The sequence below is a fragment of the Crocuta crocuta genome, unplaced genomic scaffold (genome assembly GCF_008692635.1).
Source record: "Crocuta crocuta isolate KB4526 unplaced genomic scaffold, BGI_CrCroc_1.0 scaffold65, whole genome shotgun sequence".
Classification (NCBI taxonomy): Eukaryota; Metazoa; Chordata; class Mammalia; order Carnivora; family Hyaenidae; genus Crocuta; species Crocuta crocuta.
Genome location: NW_027530683.1, coordinates 3,025,523 through 3,043,255, shown reverse-complemented (window position 1 = coordinate 3,043,255; position 17,733 = coordinate 3,025,523).

Below are 17,733 nucleotides of genomic sequence, written 5' to 3'. Positions count from 1 at the left end.
GTTTGTTCATTCTCTCCATAGCTTCTTTGTGGTACAGAGAGTACTCATGGATGAACTACAAAAGGCAAGAAATGACAATTAAGGGAGATTATAAATTAATTTGACTTATTACAAAATTGGGAAAATATTGTTATGCTACGAAAAATGTGTATTTGTTCATGTATTTATCCATTTGATTACAGTAGTAGTAATTAAGAAAAGTGAAAAAGCACCTTTCCAATAAACCAAATTTCTTATACTATCTCTTCAATCCATTCTGTCTATGCATATCTCCAAAATAATTTTCCTAGATTCCTTATTTTAACATTTTAGTTTCTACTCCAAATTCTGCAATGGCTCCAATTGGCTACAATTTAAAGTCCAAATATTTTACCTTAGTATGTGATATTATCCTCAATCTGACTCCAATTTACTTTTCTGTTCTTTTTTCTCAATATGTCCCAATGAACTTTCTATAGTGTAAAGGTTAAAGATGTGGTTGAGAGCAAGCTCTGGTCAAATCTCAGTAGTACTGATTCCTGTCAAGCACTGGGCTGAGTGCCTAACAATTATGTCATATTTAAATGTGAAGGCAGCCCTCTAAGGTGCATTACTAGTATTACCTTAATTTTGCAGGCAAGAAAACTGAGGTTCACAGCAGCTACATAGCTGGTCCAACACCACAAAGATCAAGTGTACTGTCTGGAAAATGAGAGAGTGTCAGTTTCTGAAAATAGTCTAAACATGTTGATTTTTCACACAAAGAAAATAAATGAGCCATAAGCAATCATTTTGAATATACTTACTTTGAAAACAAATTAAAATCTCCCTAAAAAAGAGAATGTAAACAGTACTATAGAGTTAATGAAGTGCAAATTAGCTTATTTCCACACTTATATCCTAGAATTTATTTAGAAATAAAGCTTGGCATTTATAGTAGAAGAATAATGTTGACTGTAGCAGGGTGTGGGGAAAGAACACCAAGTAGAGATCAGAAACCTCTTTGGAAGATCTGTTACTGGGCATGCTGCTTAGCCTCTCTGAGCTTTAGATTTCCATATTCTAGAAAAAGGCTTCTTTCTGACCTCACAAGATTATTTTGAGGATATGTGAAAATACTAGAAAATGTATTAAATGCTGCACAAAATAAGATAATGATTATCATCCATTCCAGATGTGACTATTTTTTAATATCAGTAGAGAGAATAAAATCATACTATTTCCACCATGGGACTAAACCTTGATTATAGATAGGAATACTTTTCTCAGGTGATAATATTGTTTTTTCTCAATTTTACCCACGCAATTGTATAGATAGTTTTATTAGTGTTATTTTTCATTAGCATAAAAAACTACATTTTGGTTGTTGGGTGGATAAATAAATTGATACAGAAAATTGTTTGAGGCTTGGTCAGCTGATGAATATTAATAAGCAACTTGTTCATGAGTTTTTTTTAAAACCCAGGAAAACTTCAGCCGGTTGCAAACATGTCATTGGGTTTTTCCTTAACTGTCTTTATCAGTGCCCTTCCTCACTGTTTCCAAGTACCTGATATAAGAAAATAATAACCAGACAATCAACATTCCCTCCTATACAGCAAAGCAATTAATCAGTGTAGAGGAGAGTTCAAAGTTCATAGAATACATTTCTTTTGGTTTTTCAGTATATGTGGCTTTGCCTGATTGTAGCATGGAAAGTCAAAACCGTACTCATATAGAAAGAAATGAAGAACTTAAATCTCTAGTTTGTGCATAAAGACAGTGAAAGAAGATAATATAATAGGCACCATTTCCATAACTGCTACTTATTACTTTGTTTTTGCATTTGGGATAGATTTTGTGAAACCAAATCAGGCATTCACTAGCATTTAGCCCTAATAAGATGTGGCACATAATAAACAGTACCAAAGATGTGAAATCCAGGAAAAATGATTCACAGAAAATAAAGCATTTATTCCAATACTCGTTGAAATAAATGAGGAGCAAGAAATGAAAATAAATGGATATGCCGTGTAGTTTATTTTATGCTCATACTTGGAACAGTTTCATACATTTAGAAAAGAAAAAAGTAAAAGATATGAATACTCTCCATGAATCTGAACTAAAACATTGGAGAACTTTTTACTATAAAATCCTTTTCAAGCAGAAGTCTGTACGTGCTGCATTTCAAGATGAAGACTTAAATGTTTGTTTCAACAAATTATGTGCTTTCAATGGTGACATAAAACTATGGACTCAAAAATGTTTTTGAAAGTTTTTAGAACCAAATGCATTTCTTCTTTTGAAGACACACACACACACACACACACACACACACACACACACTTAAAAGGACCTGGGCTCATTTTAGGGTTTCCTTCTTTGCGGACTCCCTTTTTCCAACTCTACTATGCCTCTTCCTCTGAACTGTTAAAATAAATGCTTTATCAGAATAAAGGTTTCTTTCCTTTTTCAAAGTCATATTTCAGATTAGCTGATAGAATTAAGAATGTACTTACTACTATTTACTTTCTAGCATTGATATGCTGATGTGTTCAAACCCATCTGATGGAGTTGCAGAATCACTTAGACAAAGTGGAAGTTAGGCAAGAGATGGAGAAAAATGGACAAAAGAGCATCTCTAAGAGCTCAGTATCAGGCTCTAACCAAGTTGGGTAAGTGGAATAAGAGAGGTGTTTTTGTTTGTTTGTTTTGATTTTTAATGTAGCTTCTGAAGTCCCTGGAAAAGGGTTTTGCCTGTTGGAGGCACTTAGTATTTGTTGAATGAATGAGGGAAAACTCAGGGAAGAGAAATGACTTCCCTCTACCTTGCTTTCTCATAGTTGTGGTGATTAATTAGGGTGTAATTGTCCCATACTGACCTTTTTGAGGGATGGATAGGGTGGATGCTTGAACTTGGATCTTCCTAAATCATTTTCCCTGGTGTTAGTGCTCCTGATGGAAGATTTCCTAGGAGTCTAAGGTAGGACCCTTTTCTTAGCTCTGTTTTATATTCAGTACATGTTTGGTAAAAGCAGATGAGCGAGTCTTATCTTCCTGAACTGCCAGGCTTGGATAAATGCAAGTGTACTTCTGTTTTTAACTGTCTCTCTCCTTCCAGCTACAGAAATCAAGCTGCTAGGGTACTTTGGTCTGAGGAGGATTTGAGTGGAAAAACATTTGCATATCTAAGACTTCCTCAAACATTGGAAAGCGGTATGGTCTTTCTCCTGTGTTGGAAATGCAGGAATGCTTTTAGGTGGGACATCATTTGTCTGCCTTGAGTGATTTCCCTGACAAGTCACTCTCACATAATTTTATGGCCTGTTCAATCCCGTCTTCTGTTTTGCCCTGGCTTCCCAGAGAGTATGTTTTCCAGATCCTTCTTTAGTCTTCATTGGTGCCTGTAATGAATATCCAAGTTATTTATTTATTTACTTATGGGAGGGGGGCAGAGGGAGAGAGAATGAGAATCTTAAGCAGGCTCCTTGCCCAGTGCAGAGCCTCATGTGGGTCTCAATCTTGTGACCATGGGATCATGACCTGAGCTGAAATCAGGAGTTGGATGCTTCACAGACTAAGCCATCCAGTCACTCCAAAATATCCAAGTAATTTAGACGGCGATGTAGATGTGGATTTCCCAATACTTCTCTCATCTTCCTTCCAGATAATGCATATTTAAACCAAATTCAAATCACTGACTTTTTAAACATCTAGTAGAATCATGATTTAGAAACTGAACTGCAGATTTCTATGAATTCCCATCTCTCACTGTCTTCTCATGAATTTCTCTACTGTTGATTCCAAAGTCACTTAAACAATATTGAGCTGATCAAAAGCAAAATATGTCTTTAGATGTCAAACCTTAGTTTCAAGGGATTCCTGGGATTTTCTCTGTATTGGTGTTATGAATTTTCAAATTTCTAGTTAGAGGTGTGTAAATAAGTAATTAAAAATTAGCTTTTAATTAAACATAATTAGAAAATTATTTCTACCTGAAAAATTCAACAAGGACTTTTATTTGAAAAGTTGTTAAAATCAATGTGTTGCCAATAAAAAGACTTTTCATTTCTCATCTACACAAAACTTTGGGATTTTCTTCCTTTGGTCTTGACAATTGTGACTTTATTCTGTTAATCATGAAACTTTTTTTTTTTTTGAGAGAGAGTGGAGGGAGGGAGGGAGAAACGGAGGGGAGGGACAGAGGGAAAGAGAGAATCTTAAGCAGGTTCCATGCCTAGTGCAGAGCCTGATGTGGGGAGCTCAATGCAAGACTCCATCTCACGACTGTGAGATCAGGACCTCAGTCAAAATCAAGAGTTGGATGATTAACCAACTGAGCCAACCAGGCACCCCAGTCATAAAACATTTTTATCAAAGGTCTCCCTTAGTTGGGGAAAGAACAGTAGTTCCCCGAGTATGAGAATTTTTTTCTCAATGAGAAATATTTTTTTTCTCTCATTGAGAAAAACAAACATGAGAAATGAAATGTATTAAGTGGAAAACAGTTTACACAATTTTCTTTATAACTTGCAATTATTTTGTTTCTGTCTATGTATAGACACTGTGGTGTCATTGAGGGTTTTGTAGATATAGCCAAGTAATTTGTATGTTTGTGTGCAAGTTATACCCAGATATGATATTAAGCACTAATTCTTGTTTCTGTCGTTACTAAAGTTAATCGTTCAAATTAGGGGGAAAAAGGTGGTTGAGAAAGGAGGTCTTTAAAGATTGCTCACTCTTTTAATATGTAGGGAAAGTTCAAATATTTTCATCATAATCTTAATATTATTAACATTATTAATAAAACTTAAAAGTCAATTAACAATAGCATATTTTATTGTAACGGTGAAATAAGAAAGAAACATGGGGAAGTTGTAGCGTTTCCCACTGTTAGTTTACAAATAACAATATTTAAGCACAAAATATTAAACCAACATAATTAAGGCTCTTATACCTCAAGAGTCAGTTAGCAATAATATTGAAAGTATCTAAATTACTAAATGGTAGAGGAACATACGCCTGTGTAGTCTAGCTGCACCAGAATAGAAATGTCTAAATTGAAGTCAGCGTAATGTTTTCGAAAGAACAAATCAGGCTTCTGCAGTTGGTTTGAATAAGATGCCTGAAGTGCGAATGTATAAAGTTGACTGGCATACACGGTGACCCCTCTGGAGCCCTACTCTGCTGGGTTCATGCTTCTATCATAAGTGTAGCTTCTTGAAGGCCCGTGTGAGAGCTGTTGAGTGGAAGAGTAAATTTCCTAATATTTCTCCTACTTCAGGGAGTGAGTGAAAAAGGGGGGGCTTAAAAACACATTCTTTTTAGCAAACATTTTTTGAAGATTCAAAGGTGGATGGGTGAAAGTTGAATATGTCAAGTCTAGTAGTACTTGAGCAGCTGTGTATTTCCTACTGTAGAAAAAATGGGGATCTTCTGCTTGGTTCAGATGTACACCTCAAGATAATTGAAACTTTCACCAGGGGTTTTGGACTTTCTATAAGAAAAAAAAACAATAATTGGAAATTGTTCATTGTGAATACATTAGATTTGTACAGACAAAACATTCATGAAGTGCAATTATAGCCAGTGTTGCTATATTAGTATGAATGTTAATAGCATGTTTGTTTTTGAAATGGGTTATGCATTCTGATAAATGTCTGCTTTAATCTAGTCATCTGTGTATCACTTGTCTAAGTACTCTCATTTAAGATGCCATATCCCTTCTTGTAGCAATAAAGGGGTAAAGCAACATTAATATTAAATAATTAGAAAAACAAAAGGGGAATGATTAAACATATTTACATAATTGAAATAACACTGTGTCGCAGTGGGAAATCGGGACAATGTTGTCTCCTTTCAAAGTAATTCATAATTCAGATTTTTAATTATGGCATATTCATTCATTTAAAGATGATTCTGGATGAGAGGGCCACTAATGAAATACAATCATTAGCATCTAAACAAAGTAATTTACAAAGTCTCCTTTAGGGGAAAAGATTTCTAGAACATCATCAATCACACAAGATATGCAAAAACAAGCAATTAAACCACACACAAGAACTACAACAGCCTTATATATCAGTAATGTACACATGAAAACATAACTGATTACAATGATTAGACTAGGGTAGTGTGGTTAATTTGTATTTTATGTAGTGATTCCATGGAAGAATGCACCCGGACAGACACATTACACACAAGAGGAACTTCATTTCATTAATACTCGCTTAAAACATGTGACCAAAAAAACCCAAAATACAAACCTTGAATTTTGAGTCATTGCCTGTTCATCCATGCGGGATCAAAATCCTACGTAGTTTGATAAAACATCTTCCTTTCTCCTGCATCTCTTTTAGCCTGCTGTTTACTTTTATAAACTGGCAAAATGTGGGATGGGGAAAGTATTTTGTGAGAGGTAGGTACTGCATTGGTTTCTCATTATTTGTTCAAATCCTGCTTTAGGCTTCCAATGACAAAGTGCTTCCAGTCCTCACAGGGTCAGTGATTTACTGGCTCTTCCTCCATATGCACAATTACAGAGCATTCGACTTGCAGCAGGAGTAAATGGATAGTAGGATTCTCTTGACTTTTAACGCTTGTGTACGGTATCTTGCTCAATGGACCCACAAAAAGGCTACTTTCAAACACTGCTCCTGTAGGCCACATTATAATCTTGTTGAAAACCTATGCTACTTACTGCTGCCAGTAGATTTTTCTCTGTGAAGGTGGAAGGAAGGCTTGGGTATAAAAGCAGGAGGAATTAGGAGAGTGGTATTGTATCGAGGAGGGGGAGTCCATGAAGAGGCTGGCACCCCTGGTGTAAGCTGAGCCGCCTTCGAGAACCACCAGCTATAGAAGCCAAAATATGCTCTATTGGGTACTCAAAGGATAAAAATACTGGTTAATTTTCAACAGCGCTCCTTCATTTGACTTTACAATTTACAACAGTGAACATTAATGCAGGAATAGCTTGGTTGAGGAGGAGTTTAAAATTAGAGCCCCTCTTCTCATTAGCCCCAACAGCCTGACCCAGGGTGACTGAGAAGCAATTTGTCGCCAGATTCTCATTTTGCTTCTGTTATGGCTCCTTGTAAATGAAGCGCGGCAATTTATTGTAGCACCTCTAGGAGTCAAGAACATAATGTGTAAAACACATAAAAAAAAAATCTTTCTTCACATTCATTAACACCCAGCACATAGAGGCTGTTCACTTTTCCCTCTAATGAAGTGGGGGAGAGGGGGGTGGATCTTAAATCTAAAGCTTTCCATCATGTGAAGAAGTCCTCTTCAGGCCATTAGACAGAGGCTGAGTTGGATTGAAGAAAGGTCATTGACAAAAACAGAGAATGGCAATATGAGGAAAAATAGAAAATGCATAAAGGAAGAGACTTTAGAAGCTCATAGAATGGAAAGTACATTTTGGCATCCACGATCAACCCTTCTTGGCTCTCAGTGTATTTTCTGTTGTTGGTGAAGAAAAGAATATGTGGCTTTTTGTATAGCTGGAAATTGCTCTAGTGTTTGGCCAATTCTCGTTTCTTCACCCTTGATCTGAACCCTTGTAAATGGCATTAAGTTAGGTTCATTTGAAGATCACATTGTCTTTAATCTCTAAAACCTGTTTGCTTATTTCCTCTCCCCTCCCACAGCCTTTGCAAGAAATTGAGGTGTCCGTAGTTTTAATCCATTCTGACTGTGTAAGAGGCTGCTCTGGTCCAGGGCTGGCCATAGGCTTTTATCTTCTGTGATTAATTCTGATTAATGGTTTGGTTTACGTGGGGTCTCACAAATGGCATCTCCAGACGAACCTAATAGCAAATTACTATATGGAAAAAGTTGCCAGAGAGTCCGGGATTGCTCTTTGGATTAAATGCTGAAAGTTGTCATATACGCTCACCCATTTCATGATGTAGTAATACGCACTCAATAGTTATGGCAATAATAGCAGTCTTTTAAAGCTCATTTTAGAAAAAGTCAAATATTAAGTATATAGAACTGGGTAAAAAAGTCAGTAAAATTTGAAAGATTTTCTTTCTTTTTTTAGTGTTTATTTATCTGAGAGAGAGAGAGAGAGAGCGAGAGAGCGAGCAGGGGAAGGGCAGAGAGAGAGGGAGACACCGAATCAAAGCAGGCTCCAGGCTCTGAGCTGTCAGCACAGAGCCCAACAAGGGGCTCGAACCCATGAACTGTGAGATCATGATCTGAGCCGAAATCAGACACTTAACCAACTGAGCCACCCAGGCGCCCCTGAGAGATTTTCTTCTGAGAGTTTATTAAGTGTTTATGAAGTACCAGGTACTGTGCGAGGCAGATGAAATGACTTAACTAAGTTATCTCCTCATGACACTAGGTTAGTATAATTAAAGTAGGTATAGGAGGTTTTGCATACGAATACAGAGTACAAATATTAGCATCTTCCTTCCTCCCCACAATGCAGATGAGGAAACTGAGGCACAGAGATGTAGAGTCACGTCTCCAAAGTTGAAGAGTGAGAAGGAGGCAGAGCTGGGATTCCTACCCAGGCCATGTGTTACAAAGGCCTGCACACTTCCTGTCAGCACCCTGCCTCTCCCTGAAGGTACCTCCCATAACAAGGTCCTCTTCTTGCTTCTACTAAACTTAACAAACATCAATGTTTTTGATGCTACAGGTTAAAATGTTCTCTTTAAAATATGAAATTGGTAATACTAAAGCACTTAAACTTCTATTTTGCTGAATTGTCAAATTTATTGTGGAGAATAAAACATTACTGTTTCTTTTCTGCCTCAACCAAACGAGCAATGCCCATTTTTTAAATTGTTTTTTAGTTATTCCTGAGACAGAGACACAGCATGAGCAGGGGAGGGTCAGAGAGAGAGGGAGACACAGAATCTGAAACAGGCTCCAGGCTCCGAGCTAGCTGTCAGCACAGAGCCCTACACAACTTAAACCCACAAACCTGTGAGATCATGACCTGAGCCGAAGTTGGACGCTTAACCAACTGAGCCACCCAGGCACCCTGAGCAATACCTATTTTTATGTTGCTTTATTCTCCTCTCATTTGCCTTGCTTAGTCCCACGCGTAGTATATCTGAGATTTAGACTGGTGTTGCTTTTGGCAGGTAAGCTTTGGTTTTTAATGTTTTATTTGTCCTCATTCATAAACAGCATGTCTACTGACTAAGCATGGTTAATATTTGAAGGGCAAAATTTGTTACATACAAAAAAGGTAAAATGAAGAAATTTAAGAACAGTTGTCATAGGCAATTTGGGTGGCTGTGACAAAAATACTATAAACTGAATGTTTTATCTGCCACATAAATTTATTTCTCACAGTTCTGGAGGCTGGAAATTCGAGATCAGGGTGCTGGCATGGTCACTTTCTGTTAAGGGCCTTCTTCATGGTTGGCAATGGCTGCCTTTCCACTGTGTCCTCACAAGGTGGAAAAAGAGCTAGTTGGTTCTTGTTTTTTTTTTTTTTCTTTATAAGGACATTAATCTCATTGATGATCTTTTAGATCATTTTTCACCCTTTTGATCTAATTACCTACCAAAGGCCCCACCTGCAAATACTATCACACAGAGATTAGGGTTTCAGTATCTGTTTTTTGGGGAAGACATGAACATTCAGTCCATAGCAACAATTCAACTAAAAAACCTTTTGTTACAATTCCCAATTTCTCTCTGCTTTGATGTCCCAGGTTAGCATCTACGTGCCATAGAACAGATCGGCAGTACTGACTGCCATCTGTAGCACATTCCTAGGTGGGATCTTGGATTACCTCACTGGGGCAGCTACTGCCATTGCCAACTTCCTGAGACAGAGACCCGAGCGACTTAACAATTGTGATATTGTGATTTATAATAAGAAATATGTATTTGGTAATCATCCCCATTTCTGGCACAGAGCTCCTAAGTTTGGAATTTCCTAAGTGATGAGAGCTATATAGGTGTCTTCTTATGTTACGGAGGTGACTTTTGGACTGCATCTAAGGATGGGGGCTAGTTGCTGGTGGACCCAACCATGTGATTAGAGGATCAGCACTTTCAGTCTCATTCCTTGACCTCTGTGGAGGGGAGAGGAACTGGAGGTTGAGTTCAATCACCAGTAATCAATTATTTCATTAATTGTGCCTTTGTAAAAAATAATTTTTAAATGTTTATTTTTGAGAGAGAGAGAGAGAAACACACAGAATCTGAAGCAGGCTCCAGGCTCTGAGCTGTCAGCAGCACAGAGGCTGATGTGGGGCTTGAACCCATGGACTGCAAGATCATAACCTAAGCTGAAGTTGGATGCTTAACTGTCTGAGCCACCCAGCCACCACAATCATGCCTTTTTAATGAAGCCTCCATAAAAACCCAAAAGGAGAGGGTTCAGAGAGCTTCTGGACTGATGAGCATATGAAGGTGCTGGAAGATTGGCACCCTGGAGAAGGTATGGAAGTCTCGAGCCCTTTCCCACATACCTTGCCCTAGGCATCTTATCCATCTGGCTATTACTGAATTATATCCTTTCATAATAAATTCAGTAATCTAGGAAGTAAAATGTTTCTCTAGCAAATTAATCAGACCCAAGGAAGGGGTGGTTGGAATCTCTGACCGATAGCAATTTCATCTAAAGCCCAGGTGACAACCTGAACTTGCCACTGTCATCTGATGTGTATGTGTGTGTTGGGGGGGGGTAAGGGCAGTTTTGCAGGACTGACCCCCTTTACCTGTGGAATCTGATGCTATCTTAAGCAGACAGAAGTTGTTGTTGTTGGGAAAACATATCCCCCTCCACCCTCGCACATTAGACACTGGGGTCAGAACACCCTTAATAATGAAAGAATGTGTGATGCTGTAGTCAAATCCCATCATTATCTGGGGATTGTGATTGTGTGTATCTAGTTCTGTAGGACTATTACCTCCACGTGGACAGAATATGTCAGTCTTAGTGTATTCCTAAGGGAACAGCACGCTGTTGCCATGCAGTACACACGTTGTCATTGAAGGAGTGATTCTTCTTTAGCGAAAAGAGCCCTGGAGCGTCTGCACTCTGAAGGCTTTAGACAAACTGGAGTAAATGTGACATTGACCAGAAACTGGTCTATTTATTTCTAATTGTCTATTATTTCACTTGGAGCCATTCAATTCCTTTGAATTAACTGTGATAGTCTCCCTATCATTCTTTAAAACATTTTTTAAAATTGTTTATTCACTTTTAAGAGGGAGAGAGACAGAGTGTGAGTGGGGGAGGGGCAGAGAGAGGGGGAGACACAGAATATGAAGCAGGCCTTAGGCTCTGAGCTGTCAGCACAGAGCCTGACATGGGGCTCAAACTCACAAACTGTGAGATCCTGACCTGAGCTGAAGTCAGACACTTAAGTAACTGAGCCACCCAGAAGCCCCTATAATTCTTATTTTCTTAAAATGTAATGTGATTCCTGAGGCACAAGAGAAAAGTTTTCCCACATAATACTTTGTGTACAATAAGCACTAAATAAAAATTGTAGGTTAATAATATAAACCTTTATTAATTCCTTGGTTGATTAAAAAAAACATATTTGTACCTCCTGTATGCAACCAGAATAGGCTAGATGCTGCGCTAGAATGTTGGGGATTTAAACATGGAAAATTTCTGATCTTAAACTTAAGATCAATAAAGGGAGACAGATACATAAACAGATGTAAAAAGGTAGATTTCTCACTGATAATGTTCTAAACTGAGCAGCTTTGTTTATACATCGGGCTGAGATTGTGTAGTTGATAAATTCAGATGATTGACTGGACTTATTTCTTACCTTCCACAAAGCTGCTTTGGTGTGGTGTAGACTCCAAAATCCAGATTATTAAATCAGTCATGTTCAGAGATTAAAGTCAGAACATTCAGTATCTTTAGAGTAGTCTCACTCAGTCCAATCCTGATCCAAATTCTATATGATGTCATTTAGGTGTTTGAGGCTTGTTCTCATGTTCCCGTAAAGCCTAGGAGGCAAATTTACCATGAAGCCAAAATTTCAGGATACCTCATTCACATGGAGCCTTAGAAATGAGTTCATATATACATATGTCTTAGCAAAACTTGCCAAAAGAAGGTATTTTATCCATTGTTGTCTGTGCTTTTCCATTTCAACTTCCCATCCCATCATACTTCTGCTCAGGTAGGGTAGTGCGTTAGTGGCCCTCAGCAGTTCTTGGATACAACTATGTGGAAACTGATTTGGAATGCATACTCTTTGGATTCAGTGGGATACATTTATATGTTTGCAATCACTTCTGTATACAGTTAAATGACTCTAGCTGCTATAATCGTGATTTGAAAATTGAAATGAAATATATGGAATTTCAGAGGACCTTGAACAGTCAAAATACTTGTGAAAAAACAAGAACAAAGTGGAAGACTCATATTTTTTTTACTTCAAAACTTACTACAAAGATAAGGTAATCTAAACAGTGTGTTGTTACTGGTATAAGGATATACATATGGACTGATGGCATAGAATTGAGAGCCCAGAAATACATTTTTATGTATATGGTCAATTGATTTTCAACAAGGGCAACAAAGACATTCAATGAGAAAAGTACAGTCTCTTCAACAGATGGCGCTGGGAAAAGGGGTACCACATGCCAAAAAACACTTAAGTATTCTGTAGCCAGTTGGTGCCTGGCCAGCCAACTGGTGCCTGGCTGACTCAGTTGGTAGAGCATGAGGCACTTGATCTTAGAGTCGTGGGTTTGAGCCCCATGTTGGGATAGAGATTACTTTAAAAAAAAGTATATAATAGTCTTTAAAAAAAGTATTCGGTAGCCAAAAAGCAGGAGAAAAAGTATTATAGAGGCATGCCAAACAGTTAAGTAACAAAAGTATTACATTATTCCTATGAATTTTGTGATACTTTATTAACTTTTCCAAATTTGATTTCTTATTCTAAATAAGTATTCACCTTCATACCTAACTTTGTATTCATAAGTTTTTTGTTTATTCTGAAAGTGCTCCCTCCCCCAAACTGTATATGCTTCAGGCCCCATAAAACCTGTGTTGACCTCTGGAAACTAGGTAGCAGGCCTCCACTAGCCCAAATAGCACATATAATGACAAGAGTCAGGAGTAAGTCTGAATGCTAGCTGCACTCGCTTCCTTAGCTCGGTGCTCTCATCTAAGGTACACATGAAAATTCTACCCAGAAGCCTCCTCACCTACTATATAAATGTTTCAAGTGGGGTTTGATCTACTCAGTATAAAATAAGGCTAGCTTCTCCTTCTAGATATTAGTTTTTCAAAACTGTTAGTGACTATAGTTTTGGGCACTGAAATGATTTAGCACTCCATGTTTTTATTAATTTAAAAAATATTTATTAGGTATATACCCTGTACAAGGCCCTGTGATAACCAAAAAGATGAGTGAAGCTAGATTCTGTCCTCAAATCAGTCTTGTAGGAGAGCTAAGACATATCTATACAGTAAAAAATAAACAGTGATGAGTCTCAGGCTCTCAGAAAGTATTATGAGTATATGATCATGTATGTATTATTCAAACTGGGATATTTTGAGAGTGAAAGAAAATGCTTCTAATAATGAAACTATGACAACAGACATGAAGTGGGATAGTCCCAGGCAAACCAAGACCTATGGTCACCCTTGTTATAAGGAATTGGCAGAGAGGAAAACCACAGTGGAAAGGGGCATCTGTGGTAGTTTTATGTATGAGCTTGACTGAATCACTGGATGCCCATATAGGTGGTTAAACATTATTTCTAGGTGTGTCTGTGAGGACGTTGCTGAATGAGATTAGCATTTGAATCAGTGGACTCAGTGAAGTAAATCACCTGTCCTAAAGTGGGTAGCCTTAGGGCCTTTTTTCTTGCCCTTCAACTAAAATTTACATCAGCTGCCCTGTTTCTCAGGCCTTTGTACTTGAACTGAATCACACCACTGGGCTTCTTGAGCTTGTAGAAGGAAGAGCATGGCACTTCTCAGCTTCCATAATTGGGTAAGGCAATTCTTTATAATAAATCTCCTTTTATACTCTACTGGTTCTGTTTCTCTGAAAAAGCTGTACTAATAGAGCCTCCACATTACATGTAGAAAAGGAGGCCCAGGGACCCAATGAGTGAGATAAAGACACAGGAAGAAAGTAACAAGTCATCAAATTCTGATCACCATTTATCATAAGGTTGACAAGACCATGGTGCTCCTGACCCCTCAGAGCAATGTTCATTGTACGTTATCTTATGACAGTTAAAAGACTCAGAGAAATGCTAATAAGATTACACATCTCTGAGTAATCCTTATTCTAAAGTCATGTGTCAAAGAGTATTTTTTTTAGCAGTAGTCAAAAGCATTTTCTTGGAAGATAATGTTTTATGAGCAAAGGCTGTTTTGAAATCGTAACATAATACTGTCCTTCCTACCTTTATCAGGGTGTCTGCAACCTGATTAGTTTCTTAAAAGATTATTATTTCCCTGTGTTCAACCTACATGTCTGCAAAGACAGGGGTAAGAACAACCAATCAAAGCCAGAGTTTAGAAATGGCCAACTATCCTGAGGAATAACCCATGGCCTATTTTAGATAAAATTCTGACAGCTTGCTCTTGTGACAAAGATGTTAACAAGGAAAGAAAATGGCACTAATTTAATCCATTCTTAGAGTTCATTCTAAAATGAGACTAGCATGACACCAAGTTATAATAATAAATACTATAGTAATTTCACAATTCTTCCTACATGCTGTTCACACCCCTTTCACATGCAAATTTGCCTTCCATTGCTTCATGACAGTGATTTTAAGTGCATTAAAGAATTCTGAATTTTCTTATACTTGATCTCCTAATTAGGTTGCCAGAACATACACAGAATAGTTCCATACACTGGCATTTGTCTGATTTATAGCATTTCTTCATAGAGTGGGTTCCCCGCTTCTCCTGACACAGATCCGGGTTCTCAGACATACTAATGCTAGTAAGATTCGATTACTACTCCTGGATTGATTCGTATAGGATAGTCAAATAATCACTAACAGTAGTGTAAGAGAGAAGTTAACATTTTCCAAATATTAAGTCATTGTGAAACACAATACATATTTGTTTTGTAATACAAATTTACATTTATAAAAAGCAGAGAATATTTAAAAGAGATATCTAAAGATTAGTTTTTGAGGACATGTTTGGAAAGGCTACATAGCTGTGAAGAAGAGATACTTAAGATCATTGCTTCTGGTACCCCACTTTTCTCCAGTGCTTTGGGGGCAGTGTCCTGGGCTAGTCCACTGTGTGTAAAGCACAGCATTGGTGTTGTATGAAAAAAAAATAGAAACTTTATAATTGTTTAAAGGTTGGGAAACCCAGGCCAGTTAGGATTTTCTCGTGTGTGTTAGTGGCTGACACAAAGAATGCTCAGATCTATTCTGGATGAATTTGAAAAGAATGAAAAGTCTAGAGAAAGCACCTTGAAAAGAATGAAAAGTCTGGACAAAGCAGACTTTTCTGCTGCCTTAGTCTAGGTTATAATCCATGAAAAGATAGTATCTGAAGCTAACCCAAAGCAAGTATATTAGAACACCTTTCACTTTGATGAAACTATGGAGAAGTGGTAGTCAGTATCATTATACGCCTTTATTTCTAAATACTATGTCATGGTTGGTGATTCCGTGGTGAGAGATTGTGGGGCAATGAATTAAAGTGTCTACTTTCTGGGAAATGACTTTTGTACTTCTCCCTGTGAATAGAAAATTGTGACTGAGGGAGAGTTTCAGGTGACAGCCCTTATCACCCATTTCTTTAGCATCTTGCCCACCAGGAGAGTGGAAACAAGGCTCTGACTCTGTCAGTAACTTCTCTGCGTGCTTGTTTAATTAATTAACCACAGCCTCAGAATTCGGCTTAATAGCCTTAATTATGCAGGAAAACAATACACTGTGTAAATTAGTATACAACAGACGTGACATAATTACCAGGGCAGGGTGGACAGCATTTTGTTGAAGTGCTGCTTTAAATGAGTCATTTCAATGCTGAAAATATATTTTTGGTATTTGAGAGCTGAATTGTTCTTTCAGAAGCCTGGTTCCAATTGCTCTAAAATGCCAGGTAGGTGGAAAATAATAAATTCTGTGTCTTTTGGGATAAAAACCACATTTTGTATTGTACTGCTGGGTGGCACAATCACTGTAATTCAGGAAGGTTGTTCTTATTGTATGAGCAAACTTTTTTTTATATTATTACTGTTTATTTTAATGCAGGGACATAGTCTCTATCAGACACATAATGAAAATGGCCTTGTATTAAAATTGTTTACCTGCTGTTTGCTGAAAGGTGTTGTAAAAATTAGAAATAGAAAAGACCTCCTATGTCACCTAGTCCATCCCGGGCAGGGCAGAGAAAAAGATTATACCCCTTAGCAGCTTTGCTAAGGAGCCAAAAATAGACCCCACTTTCACATGTCTCGCTGTGTAAATTGTAGGTGGAAGGATGAGATCGTTTGTGTCAATTCAGGAGGAAAAACAGTATTCTCACAAATGTTGAGAAAGAGGGGTACCAATTTATTGACAAATAAATGGACTGAGCTTCCACATTTGAGGGATTAGGGTCAAAACAATTTTTTTTTAAGTCCTCAAACTGTGCTGAATTGTGCAATTATTTAGAGTTTCCTGTTAACTTATCCAATTATCTGTGTAAGTACGTAGGCACTAGAAACAAGAGTGGAGAATGTTATTCTTTTACTCTGGAGATTAAGTGCAATAAAACACTGGATTGCTTTGAATATTACTACCTTTTCTTTCCTTTCTGAATTTTCCCAAGGTACAAAAGAGTAAGAAATGGCAAAACTGTACATAAACGCAGGAGGAAGCAGATGAGTCACAAGAGGTCTAGATTATTCACACCAGAAATAAGCCCAGAATGGGTTCAAGTGACACTGCCCGGATAAAGCTGAATTAGCCCTTGGCAAAATTGTTTCTGGGATCTTTTCTCCCTTTTCTCCACCCTTTGCCTTTCCTGTCAATACCCATCCAGCCCCATTTTCCTTCCCGGGGCCCCCAAGAACCTCCTCTAGTCCGTGAAAATCTTCACCAAACAAAATTGGAAAACAACCGATGTTAGATATCTACCCATTTATTTCTCAAATTCAGTGCCTCTTTTGGGCCCTTTCCTCCACCCTTCTGTCAGATCTCCATTGTGATTAGAGAAGTTGTTACTTAGCAAGTCTTAGTCACTTAAGAATTTCAAGGGCTTTCATGTTAATGACTTTGATAGGCAGCAGTTAAATGGCCTCAGTGCTCCCCACCTCCTGGTGTTCTGTGTGTCACCTCCTCTCCCTAAGTGTGAGCTGGACTAGTGCCTCGATTCTAACAGAACATGGCAAAAGTGATGAGATGTCACTTCTGAGATTAGGTTACAAAAAGACTGTGGCTTCTTTCTGAGGCTCTTGTACTCTTTCTGGCTTACTCTAAGAGAAGCTACCTGCCATATAGGGAACAGCTGGTGAAGAACTGCATCACGCCAAGGACAGGAGTAAACTTCAAACTGAACCTTCCTGGGTCAAGCGAACCTGGCCAGACCCAGCCGACAGCCTGCCTGCAATTTCATGACTGACTTTGAGCCAGAGCCATCCAGCTAAGCTGTGCCCAGGTTCCTGACCCGCAGAAGCTGTGAGATAATAAATGTTCATTGTTTTAAAACTCTAAGTGGGTAACAGATTACACAATGAATCGTATGTAAAACAGAAACATGAATTTCAGTTAAGATGATACTCAATTTGTTAAATTAGTTAACCAATTAATTAGTTAAGTTAGTATCTGATGTATCGCCAACATGAG